The sequence below is a fragment of the Pteronotus mesoamericanus genome, unplaced genomic scaffold (genome assembly GCF_021234165.1).
Source record: "Pteronotus mesoamericanus isolate MK-2021 breed Mesoamerican mustached bat unplaced genomic scaffold, CSHL_Meso_final contig_105, whole genome shotgun sequence".
NCBI lineage: Eukaryota > Metazoa > Chordata > Mammalia > Chiroptera > Mormoopidae > Pteronotus > Pteronotus mesoamericanus.
The window spans coordinates 15032085-15053203 of record NW_026555006.1 but is presented as its reverse complement, the minus strand read 5'-3'; the positions used below and the strand labels follow the sequence as shown (position 1 = coordinate 15053203).

General features: G+C 38.3%; 1 protein-coding gene across 1 annotated transcript in view; it reads right to left on the bottom strand.

The window, feature by feature from the left end:
* Positions 1-18049, bottom strand: part of PDE4B (phosphodiesterase 4B) — a 515450-nt gene extending 497401 nt beyond the window's left edge. Inside the window, exon 1 of the mRNA XM_054574329.1 lies at positions 17933-18049. The gene's annotated coding sequence lies outside the window, so the exon portion shown is untranslated. The remainder of the gene's footprint in view (positions 1-17932) is intronic.
* Positions 18050-21119: the final 3070 nt, after the last annotated feature.

Here is a 21119-nt window from a genome sequence, read left to right as displayed (position 1 = left end):
GTATGACCTGAGGAACAAAAGCCGTGGCACCTGGAAGGAATCCAGCCACTTAGCGAAGGCAATAAAAAAGGACCTCTGTGAAGGTTAGAGTTTAAACTACCGAGTTCCTTAGATCTTCCAGGAGCCAAAGCAGAAACTACTCATTCCCTGCTGGGCACCTTCTCCTGACACCAACCAAACAGCCGCTCCAGCTGGCCTGCTCAAGCCCACTCGGGCAGCCTCTTTCTCTCTCCCAGGGTATCACAACACATAGAAAGTTTTTTTAGGATTCCTAGTAATCAAAGAAAACAAATGAAAAAAAGCAAAAAGATCATTTTGTTCTCCTCACATTAACAAACCCATATTTAGAGACATGCGGGAAAATGATCATTCTGACAGATAGCTGGTGAATGTATAAGTTGGTACAACCGTTCTGAAAGGTAATTAGGTGGCAAAAAGTCTTTAAAATGTGTATAGCCCTTAACTCAGCAAATGACAAACTGTTATGTTAGAAAGTTTATTAAAGCATTGTTTAATTGTGAAAATTAAACTGGAGGCAATGTAATGTTTAACACTGGAGAAAGAATTAAATACAGCACAGTAGGTTTATTCAATAGAATAATATGCAGTCATTTATAAAGATGCTGGAAATCTATATTTTTCACTCAACTTTGGGTAAGTAGATAAAGTTCTAGGAGAGCACGTACATCATGATTGTGAATCTCTGCAGAGGGACAGCTAGAAAAATATTCCCCTGATGCACCTGCAAAAAACATACCTAACTCATAAACATGGTTCTTCTTATGTTTTGATCCCCTCCAAGTTCTGGTGAGTCTTCTGGCACATGTGCTGCTTTTAGAGGTCAATGATCCCCAAGGAGTCTTACCATTTCATCTCAAGAAAATTCAAGCTTTTCTTTTTTTTTATTTTTACAGTTAAGGCACATGGTAAAAGAGTGAGACTGTTCTCTATCCTTCTATGTATACTAAAATAAAATGTATAAAAATATGTAAGATGTGAAAACTGGATTTGAAAATATAAGAAATTTTTAGAGGGTTTGTCCAGATGGTTCAACATCTAAATATCATGCACATTTTCCCCAACATTATAGCTCTGAACTCAGATATATCTTATAATCAATAGTGTCTTACCAGTGTTCTCAGAGAGGCAGCAGTAATGACCTGTGCATTCACGCATTCACGAAAACTTGCGGAGTGGGTATGAGTTTGGTTGGAAGAGAACCCAAGAGACAATAATGGGAAACTTGTAACATTGAAAAATAATATACGTGTGAGGAAGGGATTGGAGTAGTGAAGAATCAAGCATTTTTAACAATATTCTCATAGCATAGATCACAAAACAAGTTCACTCTCCATGATTGCTAAGCATCTTTTTGACCAGCACTATTCCTGGCACACAGGGTGATGGTGCATGGTTGAACACAGACATAATGACTTGGAGTTCAAAAGGGATTCAGAAGAAATAAATTCTGAATGTGAATTAGTTTTCAGAATAACTCATGCAATTTACATCAGTGTGTGTTCTTTTTTTATGCATTCACTAGGGAGATATATGATATATTTTATTTTTAATTAAGTCTAAACATACTCTTTCAATCAAAATACTTTTAATATTCTAAGTGATACAAAAGCATTGTTCATAGTTTAATTAAAAATATATTTATCTTAGTGATACATGAGATAATGTATCTTACACTGGAAAGCATATCAGATTATATGAAATATAATAATAGAAGTTATAAAAAGAGAAAAACAAAAAAATAAAAGAATTTATAATATTTCATGGAATCTAACCAATGGGAAAATGATTTGTGGGAAAATGACATCCAACAAAAATATACATTCAGAAAAGTTACCCATCAGGTGTAAAAATAAATAAAACCATTCTCAAATATAAAACATTTCAAAAGGTTTAACTTCAACACACTATTTCTTAAGCCAGTATTGGAGGATATGCTCCATCCATCAAAACAAGAGACTAAATTAAGAAAGAGCAAAATATAAAACTTGCCAAAAATCAGATGATAGGTAGATACACCACTATCTCCCACTGGAGGTTCTGGAAAGTGAGTTGTGGGCTCCAGTCTTTGAACAGTAGCTCCATCACCACCCCTCCCAGCTTCCCAAGAATCACCCCAAAGCCAAGCTCTGCAGAGGATCATAGCCCTCCATATACCAATCTGCCACAGGGCTCTGCCCAGTAACATGAATCTATCAGACACAAGAAACCCAGGAATACCTACGTGGAACCCACCCAGCAATGAGCAGCCTAGATTACTCATAGTTATGTTGGTGGTGGTGGTTCTGGAAAGAGGGTTGATTTGTAAATAAAATATGCTTCTCTGAAGGAAGGAAGGAAGGAAGGAAGGAAGGAAGGAAGGAAGGAAGGAAGGAAGGAAGGAAGGAAGGAAGGAAGGAAGGAAGGAATGGAAATCACAAAACAAGGGATCTAACACAGTAAAGAGGTAAAGAAATCTGCAGAATAATTGCACTGCAGGTACAGTTAGCTGTACACCAAAACCCATTTCCTCTTCTCAGGACACACAGCTAGACAGTATTAACTCATCGTCTCTCTTATAATTGGGTTTGGCCACAAGACTGAGTTCTAGACAAAGACATATCAGTGAGAACGATGTAAGCTACTCCCAGGACTGCTTCCAAGTTCTGACTTGTGTTGACCATGACGACTTTGGAACTCATGTACTAAAAACAGTATTGCCTCTAAGCAGGATCCCTGAGTCACTGCAGGAAGCAAAACAGCACCCCATCCCACTCACCTGAAACAGCAGTTCAGAGCTCCCACTCACTGCCCTCCCATACTTACCTGGAACAGCTCAGTAGCATTATATGAGTAAAAAAGTGTATTTCTGTTGTGTCTGAACCATTATAGATTTTGAGGCTACTTGGTGCTTCAGCCTAAGATCACCCTAATTTAAATGGAAAAGGGTAATTCAAAGATTACAACAGCGAGTAAATATATAGACAGTTTGAGGATGCACGTGCCCAATAAAAAGATAAAAGTATAGATTGTCTAATCAAACTAAAGAAGAAATATTCAATTTAGATGAATAGTTTAGTAAAATGGTGAATGATACTTTGAAAAGTGAGTAAAATAAAATGATTGAAACAGCTATGTAATATGAGGAAAATAAAAACATTTATAAGAAAAGAAAGGTAATCATAGTATACCAAAGGATTCAGAGGTGCGATAGTTACAGTCATAGCAATTTAACAATTAAATTAAGGAAGTAAAGTAGGTGAATGTGTGTGTGTGTGTGTGTGTGTCATCATCCATAGCCTGAAATAACTATATAAAGAATAAAACTAAAAATCAGCAAACATCAGCATAAGCATCTTGTTTCCACAAAATGGAGGCAAACATGCAGAAACAATGAAGTATTTGAAGGTAATGCCTTTAGAAAGCAGGAATCAGAGATGAAAAATGGTACAACAGGCTCTACTGCTTTTAGATGACATATCAAACTATAAATTTGCAATTTGATAAACTCATAAACATTTATTGCATTTTTTTTTAAGATTTTACTTACTTATTTTCGGAGAGAGGGGAAGGGAGGGAGAAAAAGAGGGAGGGAAACATCAATGTGTGGTTTCCTCACACACACCCTCTACTGGGGACCTGGCCCACAACCCAGGCATGTGCCCTGACTGAGAATCAAACTGCTGACCCCTTGGTTCACAGGCTGGCACTCAATCTCCTGAGCCACACCAGCCAGGGCTGCATTCTTGAATGAACAAAAATGTCAAATTTTCTTTAAGCTGAATTATAACTTCTCAGAATGATCACACTAGTTATCTCGTGTAAATTGTAATCTTTAAATGACCATTTAACATGCTTCTGTTTCCTTTAAAAAGACATGATTATGGAAATAGTTTGGTAGACAAAATGTTTAAAAACAAGAGAGTTAGAGGGGGGAAATGGCTGTGAAACTATGGACTGGTCTAATCCCTTCATTTCCAGGTGAGGAAACAGCAATTCTTCTGGGAATTTGTCATCTTCTTCAGCAAAAGTAAGCCCCAAGCTTCTAAGGTATGGAGTAGAAGATTTCCATTTGGGAAATGACAGCTGGAAATCAGGGGTATTTGGCAGGCACAGCTCCTCAAGCCGCACCATAACCTCTTTCATGTCTCTCTAAAGAATTTCCTACACTCTAATTTTGCTCTTGCTGCTCTTACACTGGTTTAGGCGAGGGGGCACTCTTCCCACCCACAGCTCTTGCCAACATTTGACCATCTCATTAATTTTCAAGAAACAGCTAAGACAATTAAGCAAGACTTTTTAAAGACTCAGAGAAGTTTCTAAAAAGAGAGAGATAAAAATAATCTGTATAATCGGATTTACAAAGTATGACATGCTTTCCTTAACTGGACAACTTTGCTCCATCTTAGTTATTGTCTCTTTCACATAAACCACCAACAAGCCCACATCTAAGCAACTGTCTTCAACAAATCATCCAAAAGGATAAGGCACAGAGGAAAGCAATACTTCCCTCCTTGTACCCACTTCTAGACAAGCTTGCACATGCCAGTGTCATGGCCAACCTCCCATGATCATAAGATTGACATAAAAGAGAGACAGTATTCTTCCTACAGAGATGTGACTTTCTCCTATAATCTCAGCTGGCCAATTTAAGCACTTTAAGTCTAGAATGCCTGAAGAAGAGAAGAAGATGGATTAAAGAATGTTTCTTTACTGAAAGCAACTGAATAATGTTCTCAGTTATACAGATAATTAGTGGCAAACCTGAGACATGAGCCTTGTTCCCTGGCTCAAAGTCAAGGATTCTTATCACTATATAATGGGACTCATTTCTGTAGAAACAGCACAAAGAAGGCATGGCAGTTCAGATAGAATAAGGAACAACTTCTCATCTCAAATTATCTTTTAAGGAATAAAAATCTGTAGCCAAGGAGATAACAAAGCCTTTACTGAAGACACTGCAAAAACTTTTTTTGAAGATAGCTGAGTCAAGAAGAATCTCATTGTTTTCAAGATATAGTCATTACAAGTTCTATTCTAGATTTTTACCAGCGTTCACATTTTAATCAGAGTTTTCCCATTTGTGTAATCACATAAGAGACCCAAGGGACATCTTATTTCTAGAAATTACTCAATAAATCACTCCTCTCTCTCTGAAACTCTTTCCATACTTTTTCTTCCCCTCGCAGTGAGGTTTACCTTTGATATTTCAAAGTAAGAACATGAGGCTGTGCTGCTATATTGCTCTCCTTTTTAAAAAAATCTAACATTGGAAATGACACTAAAAATCCTAGTTATGATACTCACTTTTGGAACTGTTCACCCACCATTTTGTTTGCACATTAATCATATTATTCATAGAACTTATATAACACTTTTCAGAGCACAGAAAAATGCACTTCATATCCATTATTTCACTTATCTTTTTACTGTCCTCTGAAGTGTGGTAAGCACAGTTGCCTCATCTTATTTTAATGGGAAAAATTTTAACCAGAAAAGATCCATTATCCTTCTAAAGGTGGATAAACAACTTCAAAGTAGCATGCCTACATCAATTGGAGAATAAACCCTTGATTACAGGGTATTTCAGTTAATATCCTGAATGAGAATGGTAAAGTAGAAATGCTGGAATTGAGCCAATTTTGTTCTTTTTAAAATAAACATCTGATCTTGAGTATTATATACATATATCATTAAAAATTTTAAGATAATAAATAGCTCAAGATATATAAATGCCAATTTAAACAAAAAACAATGCACATATATAATATTGTCCTTGTCTGACTTCTCAGAATTTCACACTCACATGCCATTATTCATTATAGAAGGAAATGATAAATTTTTTGTCCACAATTATCTTAATACCAATGACTATCAAGATATGCTTTGAGATTTATGTCAATCAGCTATCTTGACACAAGGTGACAACTGATACAAAATTCTAAATGATTGTACTTTCTAGGGCCTTAAGGCAAATAATAATTAATAACTATTCTTAAACTGTCATATTTTAAGATATCTCCAGATTATACATTTATGATATAACACTACAAATATGATTTTTAAAGCTAAGAAATATTCTTCATACACAACGACAATGGTGGTTGCCTATCCAATATCCATTCTCTGCTTCTTTTGTAATATAACAAAATCCTGATACTTTGGGAGGTACCAATTTTCCCAGATTAAAGTGATGAAAAGAAAAAGAAATCCTTTATTTCTCAGACCTCTTTGCATTTAAGGGTAGCCACTGATATAGTTCAGATGAGTAAGGTACTAGAAGTCTACCAGGTGCATCTTACGAGGAGTTACCATTTTCTTTAACATATTTTCTGACTCAGTCAATGGGTGACTTGCTTTTTGTTCAGCCCCTTTTTCCTGCTTATGTCCAGATGCCAGGCTTGGAGGCTCACTAACTATCTTCCCACCAAGAATATGTAAGCCATACACTAATGACAGCAGAACCAAAAGTAAGAAGGAGCCTAAATCCTTGATAATGGCCTTGAACAGTTGCTCCAGCCTTGAGCAATCTCCCTCCACACATCATATGGCATGTACAACAATAAACTCCTTACTTGTAGTGTATTATATTTCAAATTATCAGTTACTCTCAAATGGATACTATCCTAACAGATAAAATAACACAAATATCTCCCACTTAGATCCTTATATTTCTCTTATCATATGGCTTAATGCACTTAAGTCAGGTAAATCCAAAGGGAGAATGTGCAGATTCTATGCCACACACACAAAAAAATTATTTTGTATACTTTATATCTACTTTCTGTGAATGGCCATCCTTCTTAAATTTTAAAATTCTCCTCTCAAAATATTTCTTAGTTATGTGAAAGTGTGAAGTCAGAAGGGATCTGCTAAAAACAAATTTAGATTAAATGGTATCAAGGGCAAACCACTCTGCTATACGTTTTGCCTGTAAGACAAATGAAGAAAATATTTTTTCAAGAGTCGTTGGTATTCTCCAGCAGTATCCTCATCTTACTGAAGACTATAACTAAGTAGGAGGTGTGATTCACAGAAATAGTTTTCCTCATATAAATTTCACCCATTGAATAAAATTTGAAATATTGTTTAAGCAATAAAAAAACTGAGACTCTTGGAGTTTTATGCTGTTCTTCATGTTATGAACAATAAAATAAAAAATTTATAAATTATCCAAAATTTTCACAACCAAGCTTCCTCAAAATGATAATTTTGTACAAAATAGCTTAACTTTTTATTTAGGAATAATATTTACAAAGATCTGTAAACATTAATGTTATCCTTCAAAAAGGTAAATGCAAAGTTGTAACAATGACTTTACATACTCATTTGTGACTGTGTTAGTCTGGGAGTAATAGAAAACCTAATAAATAGTGGAAGAAACAGTCAAGAGTTTTATTTTTTTAGTAAGACTGGAGGTAGGCAATGAAAAGCTAGTAGATCCACTCTAAGATGTCATCTAGGATCCAAGTGACATCTATTTTTTCTGCTTCATCATCCTACGTGTGTGTGTGTGTTTCCTCATGCTTGCAAAGATGGCTACTCCCCACAAATCAGGGCATCCTGCCCTACTGCGAAAGAAGAGGTAAGGGTCAAGGGCAAGAGCCTTCTCCTTGAGAAGCTTTCCTTTGTTCATTAAGGGATGCATTTCCCATAAATCACCATCTAATCTTTGTTATATGGGCCACTCTCAGTTTCAAGGGAGTCTGGAAAGTAGAATGATTTGCCTTTCAACTTGTATAGCAGAGGAATATAAAAGAGAAAGAGGTGAATGGATGCCAATGAGCAATCTACAGTATCACTACACCTCCAGTGCAATTAAATTAAGTGCTATCACATTAGCACCACCACCACTGTCATTAGCACTACCAGCATTAAGGTATTTGTTTCCCAAATTGTGTTATGTTGTATCCATACAGCCAGGTAGTCCTAATTCAATCATGGCCTCTCTATTGCACATTTCTGATCATATCAATATGTTATAATAATTTTAAACTAAAATACTAGTTCCCTGGAGAGCTTTCTTATGAATAATGCTTAATTACATATATATCAAAAAATTCCCCTAACATGTCAAATAATACCTACTAATCAACAGTTTCACTAAATCAGAATGCTGCAAATAATCTTAGAGATTATCATGATTCGAAGTCTTATTTTATACCCAGAGGCTTACAGAAGGAATGTCATTTACCCACTTAGTGACATAGCAGAACTAGAACTCAAAATTATGATTCCCAGCACTCAATTACTCAATTACAAAAGAATAACCCTGGGAAAAAATATCCCCTACAATCTTTTAAAAGATGTAAAACCTCTAGGAAAAAAAATGATTATTTCCCTTTGTCCCCACTTTTCTGCATTAACTTTTTTACTCTAGTATGCATTATAGCACTTCAAGTCATTTCAGGGTCTTGCTTCACATCCAAAGAGTTATAGTAGTCACACGGAACTATGTAGGAGCCTCCTTCAGGTATATATCAGTAGCTACCTTAAAAGTAATCTTAACCACTTTAACAAATACTTGCTTTACTTCCTGATCTCTGAATTCAGAGACATTTATCATTCTGTGCTCTTAAACTATTTGGATCCACAATATATTAAAAAAACATGGATGAGGTTTTTCTTCTTACCCTCATAAATTCACCAGTAAATACATCAACTGCTACTATAAACTTTCTTCTTTCAGCCCCTAACAATTTGTATGGGCGAAATTAGCTTTCAATGACCACCAGAGGAGAAGCCTTACTAGAGAAATGGAGAATTGTCTCCACAGAGCAATATTTCTCAAGGATGATGGCAGCAGACAGGAGCAGATGACAAACAGTCTTTCTAAGGAATCTTAAAGTGTGTGTATGTGTGTGTTTGGGGGAGAATGAAGAAGTATCATGTGCTGGGTTGCCTATTTCTATTCCTTACAATCTGTTTTAACAACTGCTGAAGGAGTGTTACTTACCCACCTAGTGGTATAGCTGGTCCTGTTCTATTCTTCTCACCTACCAGCTCTCTAGAACCTGGAGGAAAACAGATTCCTCAGCACACCAGTGCCCTGTGCCAGGACAACTGCCATGATAAAGAAGCCTTCAGGGAGAGTCTGACTATTGAATGAGTCATGATCCTTATGTCACTTTTCCTAGCAAGGACTATTCACAGATATCACGTGGCACAAATAACACAAAAACAGTATTTGGTGGTCATCCCTAGGAATTTATAAACCCTCAATATTATATGGAAATTTTTGAATTTATGTTTATTTTTCTGGTCCATATGTTCATCAGACTTTCAAACATGCTTATTTTTTTGTTGTTCCTCACCTCAGGATGTGTTTTTATTGGTTTGAGAGAGAGAAAGATCAATGTGAGACAAAAAACATCAGTTGTTGCCTCCAATATGTGCCAGATCAAGGCTCGAACCCAAAACCTAGGAACATGACCTGTCCCTGCAACCTTTTGTTGTATGGGATGATGCTCCAACCAAGTGAGCTACCTAAGCCACCTAGCCAAGACTCAAACATGCCTATTTTTTAAAGAGTATCATCATGCTGTCCAGACTTGTTAGAGGTTTTTTTTTTAATTAGAAACAGGATAAATCATGCCTCAATATAAAATTTTAATGTTTTGTAAAAAGACAGTGATCCTGACTTTTTTAAAGAAAATATAACATCATGAACTAAGCATTCAACATAAACAAGCCCTGATATTATTGAACTGAAGGAACTTAAGCTCCTTTATGGCCTTCAAGGTATTATTTTTCCTAAATATCAAGCAATAGGGTTGAAATAGGTAATCTCTATGTTCACTTTCAGTTCTAAAAATGCCATAATTCTATGAGTCGGCATTGTGCTATATATGAAGAGCCAAAGACAGAATCCTGGTAACTTCTCCTTAATCCACTCAAAATATCAGCAAGTTGCTTGTGCAAATAATGCCATTTATTTTCTCTAGAGTTAAAGTATCCACCTGATAAAGGATATTTTTAGCATTTCCCAGATATGGCAACAGATAAAAGTTACTAGTATTTTTCAAATACTTTAAGACAATTGGAAGAAAAATATTTGATAGAGAAAATATCACACACATAGATTTTTGTCTTAGATTCCACTGATAAGATGTGACTTAACATTTACTTATCCAATTATAGTAAGATTAATTTAAATCAGATATGTATTTTTTTAAACTGAGGTCTAGACTCTGTCTCTAGAACAAATACATATTACTGGAAAACACAAACTAGTATTTTCAGGTATATTAATGGAGAATGTGATACTAAGGAATTGAACTAGAGTGTTTTTACAAAACATATATTTCCAGTCCAGCCAAAATGGCATACTTATCTCTCCGGGGCTCTCCCCACTAAGTACACCTATAAACCCTAGAAATAATGCAAGAGGCAATCAAAGGAAGACTCAAAATTGTGAAAGGAAAGAGGGGGACTGGTTGGTGACCCTCGAACTAGAGGAACAAATGAACAGCAGGTTGCCTCATGACTCCGTATCCAACAGCAGATTGGTTACCAAGGCCAGCATCTCCAACCCCCAACCTAGCGGAAGATGACACAGGTTCCTCTCCTGTGTCTAACTGGGGTGCAGCCAATAACAGCAGATGGCCTCACAGCACTGGCAGGGGGAATCCTGCCACCATAAGCTCCAGGCTCAGAAATCCCTTCCCTGCAGGCCAAGAAATCCCTTCCATCACCTGGAAGCACCCGTGGGCCTGGCCCATGAGGTTCTTTCTGCCCCCTCCTGCGGCATCAGCAGGGTTCAGCAGCAGCCCCAGAAGTACCGGACAAGCCAGGCAGACTCAAACATCAGCACAAAATCCCCAGAAATTTAAATTGGCATTGAAACCACAGTGCACAAACTATAATCTAAGACCTATGTGCTAAACTTAAACAAGATGACTACTAAGGGATAAGGTTTAAATAGGACCCAGAGCCTCTTAACATTGGTGCTAAATGTCCAGGATACAATCACAGCTTGATTGAGAAAAGACAATCCATTGATGCCAAAACTGAAGTGAATCAGATGTTAGAATTATCTGGCAAGCGTTTTAAAGCATCCACTATGAAAATGTTTCAACAAGCAAACTCAAAGTCTCTGGAAACAAATGAAAAAAAAAAAAAAAACAAGCAGAAAATTCAGCAAAGATGTGTAAGTTCTAAAAAAAGATCAAATGGCAATTACAGAACTAAAAAATGCAATAACCAAAATAAAACACTAACTGGATGGGCTCAATTGTGGAGATGATTGAGGATAGAATCAGTAAACTTGAAAGCGGATCAATAGATCAATAAAATTATTCCAATGTGAACATCAGAGACAAACTAGGCAAAAATTTTTAAAGAAGAACAGAGCCCTGATTGGTGTGGCTTAATTGATTGAACGTTCTCCCGCAAAGCAAAAGGTTTCCAGTTTGATTCTCAGTCAGGACACATGCCTAGCTTACAGTTCAGTCCCCAGTCAGGGCGCACATGAGAGGCAACCAATTGATGTTTATCTCTCACATTGATATTTCTTTCCCTTTCTCTCTCTCTAAAAATAAATAAATAAAATATTTTTAAAAAATAATGATGAACAGAAGCTCAGGATCCTGTGGGACAATAACAAAAGATCCAACATTCATATCATCAGAGTCCCAGAAGGAGATGAGAGGACAGTGGGGCTAAAAGAGTATTTGAATAAATAATGCCAGGAAACCTTCCAGATCTGAAACAAAACACAGACCAATAGATTCAAGAAACTGATCAAACCCCAGACAGAATACACCCAAAGAAATATATATCAAGACCCATCATCCCTAAGCTTCTAAAAAACTGAAAGACAAAGAAAATAATCTTAAAACCAGTCAGAGAGAAATGGCACATTGCCTTTAGCAGAGCATCAGCTCCACCTACAATGGTCTTTGCATCAGAAAGCATGGAGGCCTGAAGGAAGTAACACATGTTTCAAGTGTTGAAAGGAAAGAACAATCAACCACAAATTCTTTCCTGAAGTGAGTTGTCTAATCATATTCAATGGATGAAACAAAAAATATAACACTGTCTTATACTCAAAACGACAGCATTTAAAAATAAGGGAGAGTAAATAGGCCTAAATATATACATGGTAATACCCAGAGCAACCATTGAGAAAACTATACCAAGAGATACACTTAAAGCACTAGAAATAAATCAAAATAGAACCCTATAAAATGTTCAAGCAACTCACAGGAAAGCAAGAAAAGAGAAATAAAGCAATAAGAAAGAGAAGAAACAAAGATAAAGCATACTAAAATAGCAGACCTAAACTCTACCCTAATGCAGAGAAATTGAATCACTCATATGTTGCTGCTGGGAACATAAAATGGTACAATACTTCTGGAAAAAGGCTGGGCAATTTCTTATGAAACTAAGCATTTAATTACCACAGGACCTGGCAATCATACCCTTGGGCAATTTAACCCAGAGAAATGAAGGCTTACATCCACATAAACACCTGTATACAAATGTGCATGGCACTCATAACAGTCAAAAACTGGAAATAATGCAAATGACTTTCATTGAATGGATGACTAAACAATATGTGGTACCTCCATACCACAGAATAGTACTCAGTGATAAGAAGGAACAAATTATTGACACATACAATAACTTGGGCAAATCTCTGGAATGAGTAGGGGGTAAAAATCTCAAAGATTACATAATTTATGATTCCACTTATATAACATTTTTGAAATCGCAAAATTATAGAGATGGTTGTCAGAGGTTAGGAATGAGGCTAGGAAGTGGGAGGTAGATAGGCATCATTACTAAAAAAGCAGAACAAGGGATCCTGAGGCAATGGAACGATGCTGTATCTTGACTGTGGTGGCGAATACACAAACGTACACATGTGATAAAATTGCACTGAACTGAACACCGACACACAAATGAGTGTAAAACTGGTGAAGTCTGAATGAGATCTGTAGATTGATACAATGTCAATTTCCTGATTGTGCTATCATATTACAGTTTGCCAGGATATTACTTGGGAAAAACTGAATAAAGGATATATAGGATCTCTGTATGATTTCTTACAACTGCATATAAATCTATAATATTTCCCAAAAAAGTTAATTAAAAAGCGCTGGGTGAACACTGTGAGAGAATAAAAAGTTTTCACATAGTCTCAAAGTATCACTTTACATAGTACTTATTAACTTTAAAGTAAAAAAAAAAAAAACACGAGAAATTTAGTAGATATCACCTTTCAAGTGATATAACTTAGTCATCAAGAATGAGATAAACAGACTCTTCTGCCGTGACACAATAGGAAGCACACCTCACCTAAGTAGGGGCATTCTTGCTAAAAATGTTTCACCTGAACCTAACTGGGTAAGTAAACCATTAGACAAATCCAGACTGTGAGTCGCTCTATGAGAAAACTGCACTGAACTCAATACAAATATTAATTTCACAGAAGGAGAGAAAAAGACAAGGGGACTAATATAACTAGATTTAAAAAAAAATGCTGTGAGGATATTGGGGGTGGGAGGAGAAAGTAAAAGTAACTGAAAAGAATCAATTCTCAGTGTATATAGTCCAGGATAGATATCTTAGTCCCCTAGCATGGCAGGCTGAGTTCATGGGGACTGAACTCTTCTGCAAACACTGAGATCTTAGATTTTTAAGAGATTAGAAAAATTGAGATAGGTTAAATAGTTAAGATTGAACAAAAAGGTAAGGTAATCTGTAAGTATTAGAACAAAAGAAAACAAATACCAGAAGAATAGGGAGATAAATTGATAATACATAAATCCAAAGTGATATAGAATTTAAACACAGCATTAATGCCTAGAGACTGGAGATTTCATGTGTTTTGGGTACAGGTAACTTAGTTTGGGGCCCAGGAAAGGAAGGTAACTGGAGCTGCAACCACTTCATAAAGGAAAACACTTGAAGAGTTGACCCCTTAGTTTAGAAAGGACTAGAAGCCTGACCTAGAAGTAGCAAGAAAGACTGTCTCTTCCTGGGGCTCTAGATAGAAGGATAAAATCATTCCTTAAATTAAATCCCCAAATGGACACAAGACACACACCCACACGGTTTGAATTCACATCACCTGCATGATACAGAAATCTCAAGCCAATAAATTAATGTGAAAGCTAACCATATGTATGTTAACTAAACCTAATGTGATCACAATACATACAAATATCAAATCATTATGTTGTACACCTGAAAGTATGTGTCAGTTATAACTCAATTTTTAAAAATTTATTTTAAAAGCTTATCATAGACCAGCAAAACCATTAGGATATTCTACGGAAGCAAAAATAAAAATAAAAAATAAAAAAATCACTCCACAAGGAAACTTTCAAAAAATAGGGAAAATATGACTACCACAGAGAAAAAGCAAAAGCACAAACCTGGCTGAAGATGAGCTGATAATCCAAATAATAAAACACATGAGGAAATGATCCACTTGGAAATGGATATGCAGTTGTGGAAGAGCCAGCAGACCCAAACACTGAGATGAGTAACTCACAGAAGAATTTAAGTAAAAAAACAAATAAATAAATATAGTTTAGTTATACCGAAACTATAAAATAAATTCAGGTATAATTATTAAAGAAATACAGTAAGAACAGAATCCATAATAAAAGACAGAACACCTAAAGAAAAAATATAGGCAGCTATGTATGAAAAGACATCAAATAGCACTTCTAAAAATGAAAACGTAAATCATAGTTCAATGGAAAATTTAAACAATAGGACATCAATGAAGTAATAATTAGATGGAAAATAGGCCTGAATAATTACCTAAATTCTACTATAAATATTTTTTCTAATATTTTAAAGGAACCCATTTGTCCTGTGATCAATAACATTCCCACACCTTCTCCAAACTCTATTACTCAAGTTTTCTTGGAAAGAGCAATGAAATTTTGTCCTATAATAATAAAAGATAAATCCAAATTACTAACCCTCAAATCTTTCTGACTTAAACCACAACATGTACTTCTCACTCAGTAATCAAAGTAAGCCAAATAAGATATTAAGAACAACCTGGGACTATTAAGAACAACCTGGGACTCTTTCTTCACAATTTTAAATCTTCAGTTGGTAAACCAAAATGAAAATGTCATTTTTGTGTCTAATATTTTTATCAAACATGAATCCTTACTTGTGCATACCATTATTATTAAATACCTGTCTCTGGGTAGGCAAAGGGCTTCAAAATCAGAAAATATATGATTGATTTCTTACTCCTTAAGTAAAAGCTCTGTTTAAAAGAAACAAGCATGCCCAAGTGGGTACCCTCTAGAGAAATTCAAAATAATTCATCTTTGCAAAATATGTTAAGTTAGGAATAAACTAAAATGCAAATCAGCTGAGGAAAAAATACAAGAGACACATTGTAAAAACATTTAGCTCACAGTTTTAATAAGAAAGACAGAGGTGAACCGAAGTAGGTTTACAGTTGTAATATAAATAAGTAATACAATAATTCATAAATACTAATACAATCATAAACTCTGTTTCACATACTCACAACTTCTGCCTACCCCTGCATAATGAGATGATGAAGACATAATAAATAGCCTCAATGTATTAATTGTGCCATCTCAACAATTCCAGTCTATTAAACAATGTTATTTTTGTAATTAGCATTCTGTCATTTAAAAGGAAAACTAATAGAAACAGCCAGCAAATATATTATCAGTCAAGTCCTACCAGTACTGATTTGAAGAGTTGAATAGACCACTGCTACACTGAAAACACATGTTGACATTAAGCAGATTCTCTCTTGGGATATAAGAAGATAAATGAGGTACCCTCAGAGGGAAGTGCAGCTGAATTTCTTTTTACCTGAAGTTAAATCATTTGCCTTATCCACCTTCTTGTTATTTATGTACAGATAAATTCCAGATTCCCCTCTTACACGTTGGACATAAGCAAAATCATTTTTGAAGTCCTCAAATTGTTTTTGTCATAATGACCAATTTTTGGTAAAAGGAAAGAGGGGAACGTGTATGATCCACTAAAAAAACAGCATCTGTATTTTTAAAGTGCCTTTTATTTTTGCAGTGTAGCCCTGGGCTTTCAAGTAGCTGGTAACCTCTGAATTTAAAAGATGGATGTGATTCAAAAAACGGTTATATTGCATACAGATCTAACGCACAGAGTGCATAGATTTACCATTTCTGTTTAGCGGCATCATATACATGTGATGTAAACAACATACGTGTAATGTAAATTTAGGTGAGAGTCTCAAAGTATTTCAAATTACCACAGGCTTGCATGTACATGCAGTATTATATATTATATATACTATAGCTTATTATATATTATATACTATATTATATCTTATATATAGTATATATACATGAATAGTACTCTACAGTAGTGTTTATTATATATACTATTATATAGTGCATGTATATTATACTATATATAACACATTATATTATTTATATATGTATATTTGTCGTTAAAATTAACCACACTGCTATTTCTCTGTTCTCTTCATACTTGTGTTAAAGCTATTGACTCCGGTGGTTTTGGATCTTGTTTGAAGTATGGCACATGGAGAAACGAACTGTGAAAAAGGGAAGGAAGCAAGCAAAACAGGAAGATGGAAGAGGAGGGAAGGCAGGAAAGAAAAGGGGAAACCCCTGTATGCGCGTGTGCGGACACACACACACACACACACACACACACACGGACACACACACACACACACACACACACACACACACACACTTCTAGTTGAGAAAGGGCCAAGCCCTGAACATGCTCCAGCATCCCTCCTCAAACATGAGACCGAGCTTCCCCAAAAGTTCCTTGGCAGAACCTTCGTTATGTCGCGGCTCGGGTGCGCTCCTTTGGAGCCGCAGTAACCGGGCATGCAGGACCATCCTGGGGCCGAAGCCCCGCAAACTCTTGGGTACTCCAGGCTCCCTCGCACACCCGCTGCCCGCAGTCAATCACTGGGCAGAGCACTCCAATTCATCACCCACTCCTGGACGAACCCCTCTGCCTTTCTCCATTCTATCTTGGCTCCTTCTCCTTCCCAGGGACTTACCAAGAGGTCCAAGGGCGGAGGCAGGCGCAGAGAACGAGGAGCGGAAGAGAAAGGGCCAGTTGGTGGATTTATTGATATGACAAGGGGCAACCGCCACACGGTTAAAACGACGGTCCGTGCCTGGCCCCATCCTCCCTTCGATCCCCATCAGCTCCACGCACCCGATACTCTCCATTTCGGCCGGGATGTACGATGAAGTGAAGGAAGAAATAAACCCGCAGCCTCCTGGGCAGCCCTTACCTCAGGCTACCCTCTCGGAAGCCTCCCTCCTGCCGTTCCAGGCGCCGCTGGTGCACCGCCTTGGCCACCGCTCTCTGGGTGCCCGGGCTCCGGCCACGGCTCTGTCCAGCGCAGCTCTTCCGCGCAAGGAGATGAGCCTTCCCTACTCCCAGGGGCACCAGAGCCAGTTAAAAGGACGGTCGCGCGCCTCCCAAGTGGAGCCCGGGGGGCGAGAGGGAGCCCGCAGCCGCCGAGGCGAGGCCGAGAGACCAGGAAAAGGGCGCACGATCCGGGGGTGGCTGCGGAGTGGGGGCGCGGACCCACCAGCGTCCAGGATCCCGGCCTGGGCAGTACGGGCAGCCGCTATGCGCTCCTGAGCTCCTGTCTTCTCCACTGTCCCCCAACCGCCTCTCTGTACCCCCCCCTCCCTTCTCCCCGTCCTCCCCCCTCTCCAAAAGACAGCTTGCCGGTGGCACTTGGGCTGCCGTTCTGCACACTTCAGCCCGGTGCAGGGAATAACAATGTGATCATATTGAACGGACTGGATGATGTGTAGTAGATTGTAACTGCTGAGGCCACCACCTGTCAATTATAAGGAACAAGACACACCATCCCCAGCCGGCTGGCCTTCTCCCTGAGTACCCACCTCCCTTATTTTCCTCCCCCACCTACCTCGGAGACCTTCCGCAGCACTCAGCCGGCACGACACCAAGGGAGTTTTGCAAAATAACCTTCACTCTCAACCGGGAGCTCACGGCTTCTCCTTTCCCACCAGAGCTGAAGGATTACGCACAGCTCTGCGTACCTATCCAAAGCCGGATACTGAAAATCCTGGTTGGAACCCCAAACTCGTCGCCCCCCGCCCCCATTCATAACCCCAGAGGCAGTCTGCCACTACACCCCCACCCCCTGCCGCCTGCGCCTGCTGCGATTCGCCCTCCGTCCGTGGAACGTGTCAGTCACTGGCTCTTCATCTCCCATAAATACAGTACTAGAAGCTCGGCAGACACGGGTTGCACAAAGGAGGGTGAGGAGGGGGGCACTTGGAGCCTGGGGTAGAGGGAGGTGAAGGAGGGAGCGGGGCAAATTTTGTGGAAGGAGCTAGTGTGAGCCTGTGAGCCCACTGCTCTCCTGTTGCACAAAGGAGCTCCAGAGGGTATAAGCGCGGTGCTACTGAACCCACGGGGTCAGATCACCTCCGTGGAGGTGCTCCACCAAGACGCACTGGGAGTGGGTCTCACAACTTGGGAATCTGCGTGACGTGATGGAGCAACAGGCACCCGGGAGCCTTACTGCCCAGTTTAAAAGAAGGCAGGGGATGGAGGCTTGCTATTGGGATGTGGCGGGAGGGGGGGAGGGCGTAAAAAGGTTTCCTTTTCCCAGTTGTTCAGCCCTTTTCAGTCAGAGAAAAAGAAAAGAAAGCTGGCAAGAGAACAGAGAAAGGTAGAGATGCAGTGACTGTTTATACAACTATCCAGAGACCAGAAATGGGTAAAACTGGCCTATTTTTTCAATTTACTCCAGTAAATTATGGCACGCCCATTTTGCACTAAGCACAATACACTGTGCTAGATGCTGGGGCACAGTCCCTGCGCCCAAGGAGCTCACAGCCTAGTGGGAGAAGCAACTATGAAAAGACCAAAAGGGATAATACAACTATTACACAACAGAAGCACATACCAATTACATTAGTTGAAGGGGAATTTTCTCTAGTTGAAGGGGAAATGGGTCAGGAAATTAGATCCCTTCTGAACTGTGTATCAAAAGGTAGTTGGAGTTTGCCAAAGAAGTGGCAATAACCTTCTATTACTCACCCATTAACCCAGACCACCTTTACCTACGCACACTATGAACGTCACACCAGAGAGCTTACCAATTTAAGGACTTCTTGGACTCCTGCCCTGCTCTGTTTCCCGCTTGTGGTTTTGGAGGAAGCATTTTCAACACCAGCCCTTGGAGTGTAGAGCACCCAGTTCTCCCCAGCTGAGATGCTGTCTTCTTGGACCTGTTGCTCCTAGTACCATCCACCTTTGAAAAGGAGCCCAAAACCAGAATTAATAATACTGAGGCAGTGAACATCTGGAAGGAAGCAAATAAATCCTGAATGCAGTCATGATTCTTACACACACTCTGTCTGTAAAATAATGACAATATAATCTCTTTTTCCTGAACTACAGTGAGGATTAATTAGTCAGACTTTTTAAATATAAAGAGAACATTGCCCAAATAGAGTGTGGGATGGGAATCTAAATTGTGATTCAATCTAAGAAAAAAAGAACCACTTTGAGTGGCATGCTCCCCTCTCGGAATATTAGAACTCTGAAAGATAGTAATAATTACTAAAGCATCCAAGGTTATTACATCATCTTCAGGGAAAAAAATATGTCCAAAGTGTTCTTATTGCAATAGATAGATAAATAAATAAATAAATAAATAAATAAAGGGATACCAGTATAAAGATAACGTCACCTATTTAAACACCTTTCCCACTTCTCCCTAGAAATTTTATAAATGAACAAAGAGAATGGAAAAAATGTCAAATACCACTTTCAGCAAGCTTATACAGATTTTATGCACAAACTCTGAAGAATTTATAAAGGTTGCTAAAAGCAGCTGAACTTGGGCAGAAGTCATATGGAAAAGGCCCGTGGAGGAAAGTCAAAGGGAACCAGCAGTAAGGACATCAGAAAGTACCAGCTAAAATGTGTTTCCTGGAAGTGACAGCTTACCATAATTTTTCTCACTAGAGAAAAATTAAATTAAATGTACTTTCTTAGCAGAGCAAAATACAAAAGCAGCTATGTCTCTCAATAAAGGTAGCGGGATCAGAAAAGGCACACAGAGATAGGGAGAAAAGGCTCAATTTCCAGGGAAGCCAGTAGCAGCAGGTCAGCAAAACTATAATCCTTGAAGATGAAGTGATTACCATGATGTGTAGAAACCTGCCTTCTTGTTTGTAAGAACTGGAGAGCACAGAGCTGATGGCAGATGATCTCCTGAGCCAGATTTACTTCAGAGACTCAGAGGGAGTCTACAGAAAAACCATAATTACTGGAAGAAGTCTGTTTTGGAGGCAGCAAAAAAAGGGCATCTGTAATCGATTGCTGCCTGGCAAACCACCCAAAATAATGGTTTAAGAAGCTACCAATTACTTCCCTACAATTCAATGAAGTGACAAATTGGGATGGGCCCAACTGAGATTCCTTATCTCTGCTCCATGTGATGTCAGCAAGTCTCATTCATGTATTTGGATGGCACAAACACCTGAGGCCTCTTTTCAGGAGGCTGTTAGGCTTTCGCACATGGAGGGAGAAGAATTCCCAGCAGCAAGAGAGAAGGCAGGCCCCAATGTTCAAACTCTTTTCAAGCCTCTCCATGTAACTTTGCTAGTATCCCATTGGCTAAAGCAAGTTCACAGCTAAGTCTAGAGTCAATGTGGGAGGGGCTACACAAGAAAGAATATGGGGAGTTTTCAGTTTTGGAGAGTCATTCACATAAAAGCTACCACACAAACTAAGCTTTTTACTGAGAAAACAGGAAAGTTATCTTGAACCCTCTGTTTAAGGAACTTTCTACAAAGACTGACCAGAAGAACATAATTTGTTCAGTAGTGAGTAGTGACAAAAAAGAATCTGTCACAAAAAATATACAAGAAACTATAAGAAAAATCCTGAAAAGGAGCATTAAAATGTACAATAGATGACGTAGGGGGCAAGTTGCTGCAAAAGCAATGGAAATTGACACGTATTTTCCAGCAAATACAGAAATCCAATAAAAATAGAGAAGACTTGCATTGCATTTGCTGTTGCCAGGCAGTATTCTAACCACTTTAAAAATATGGACTTAATAGAGCCTTATT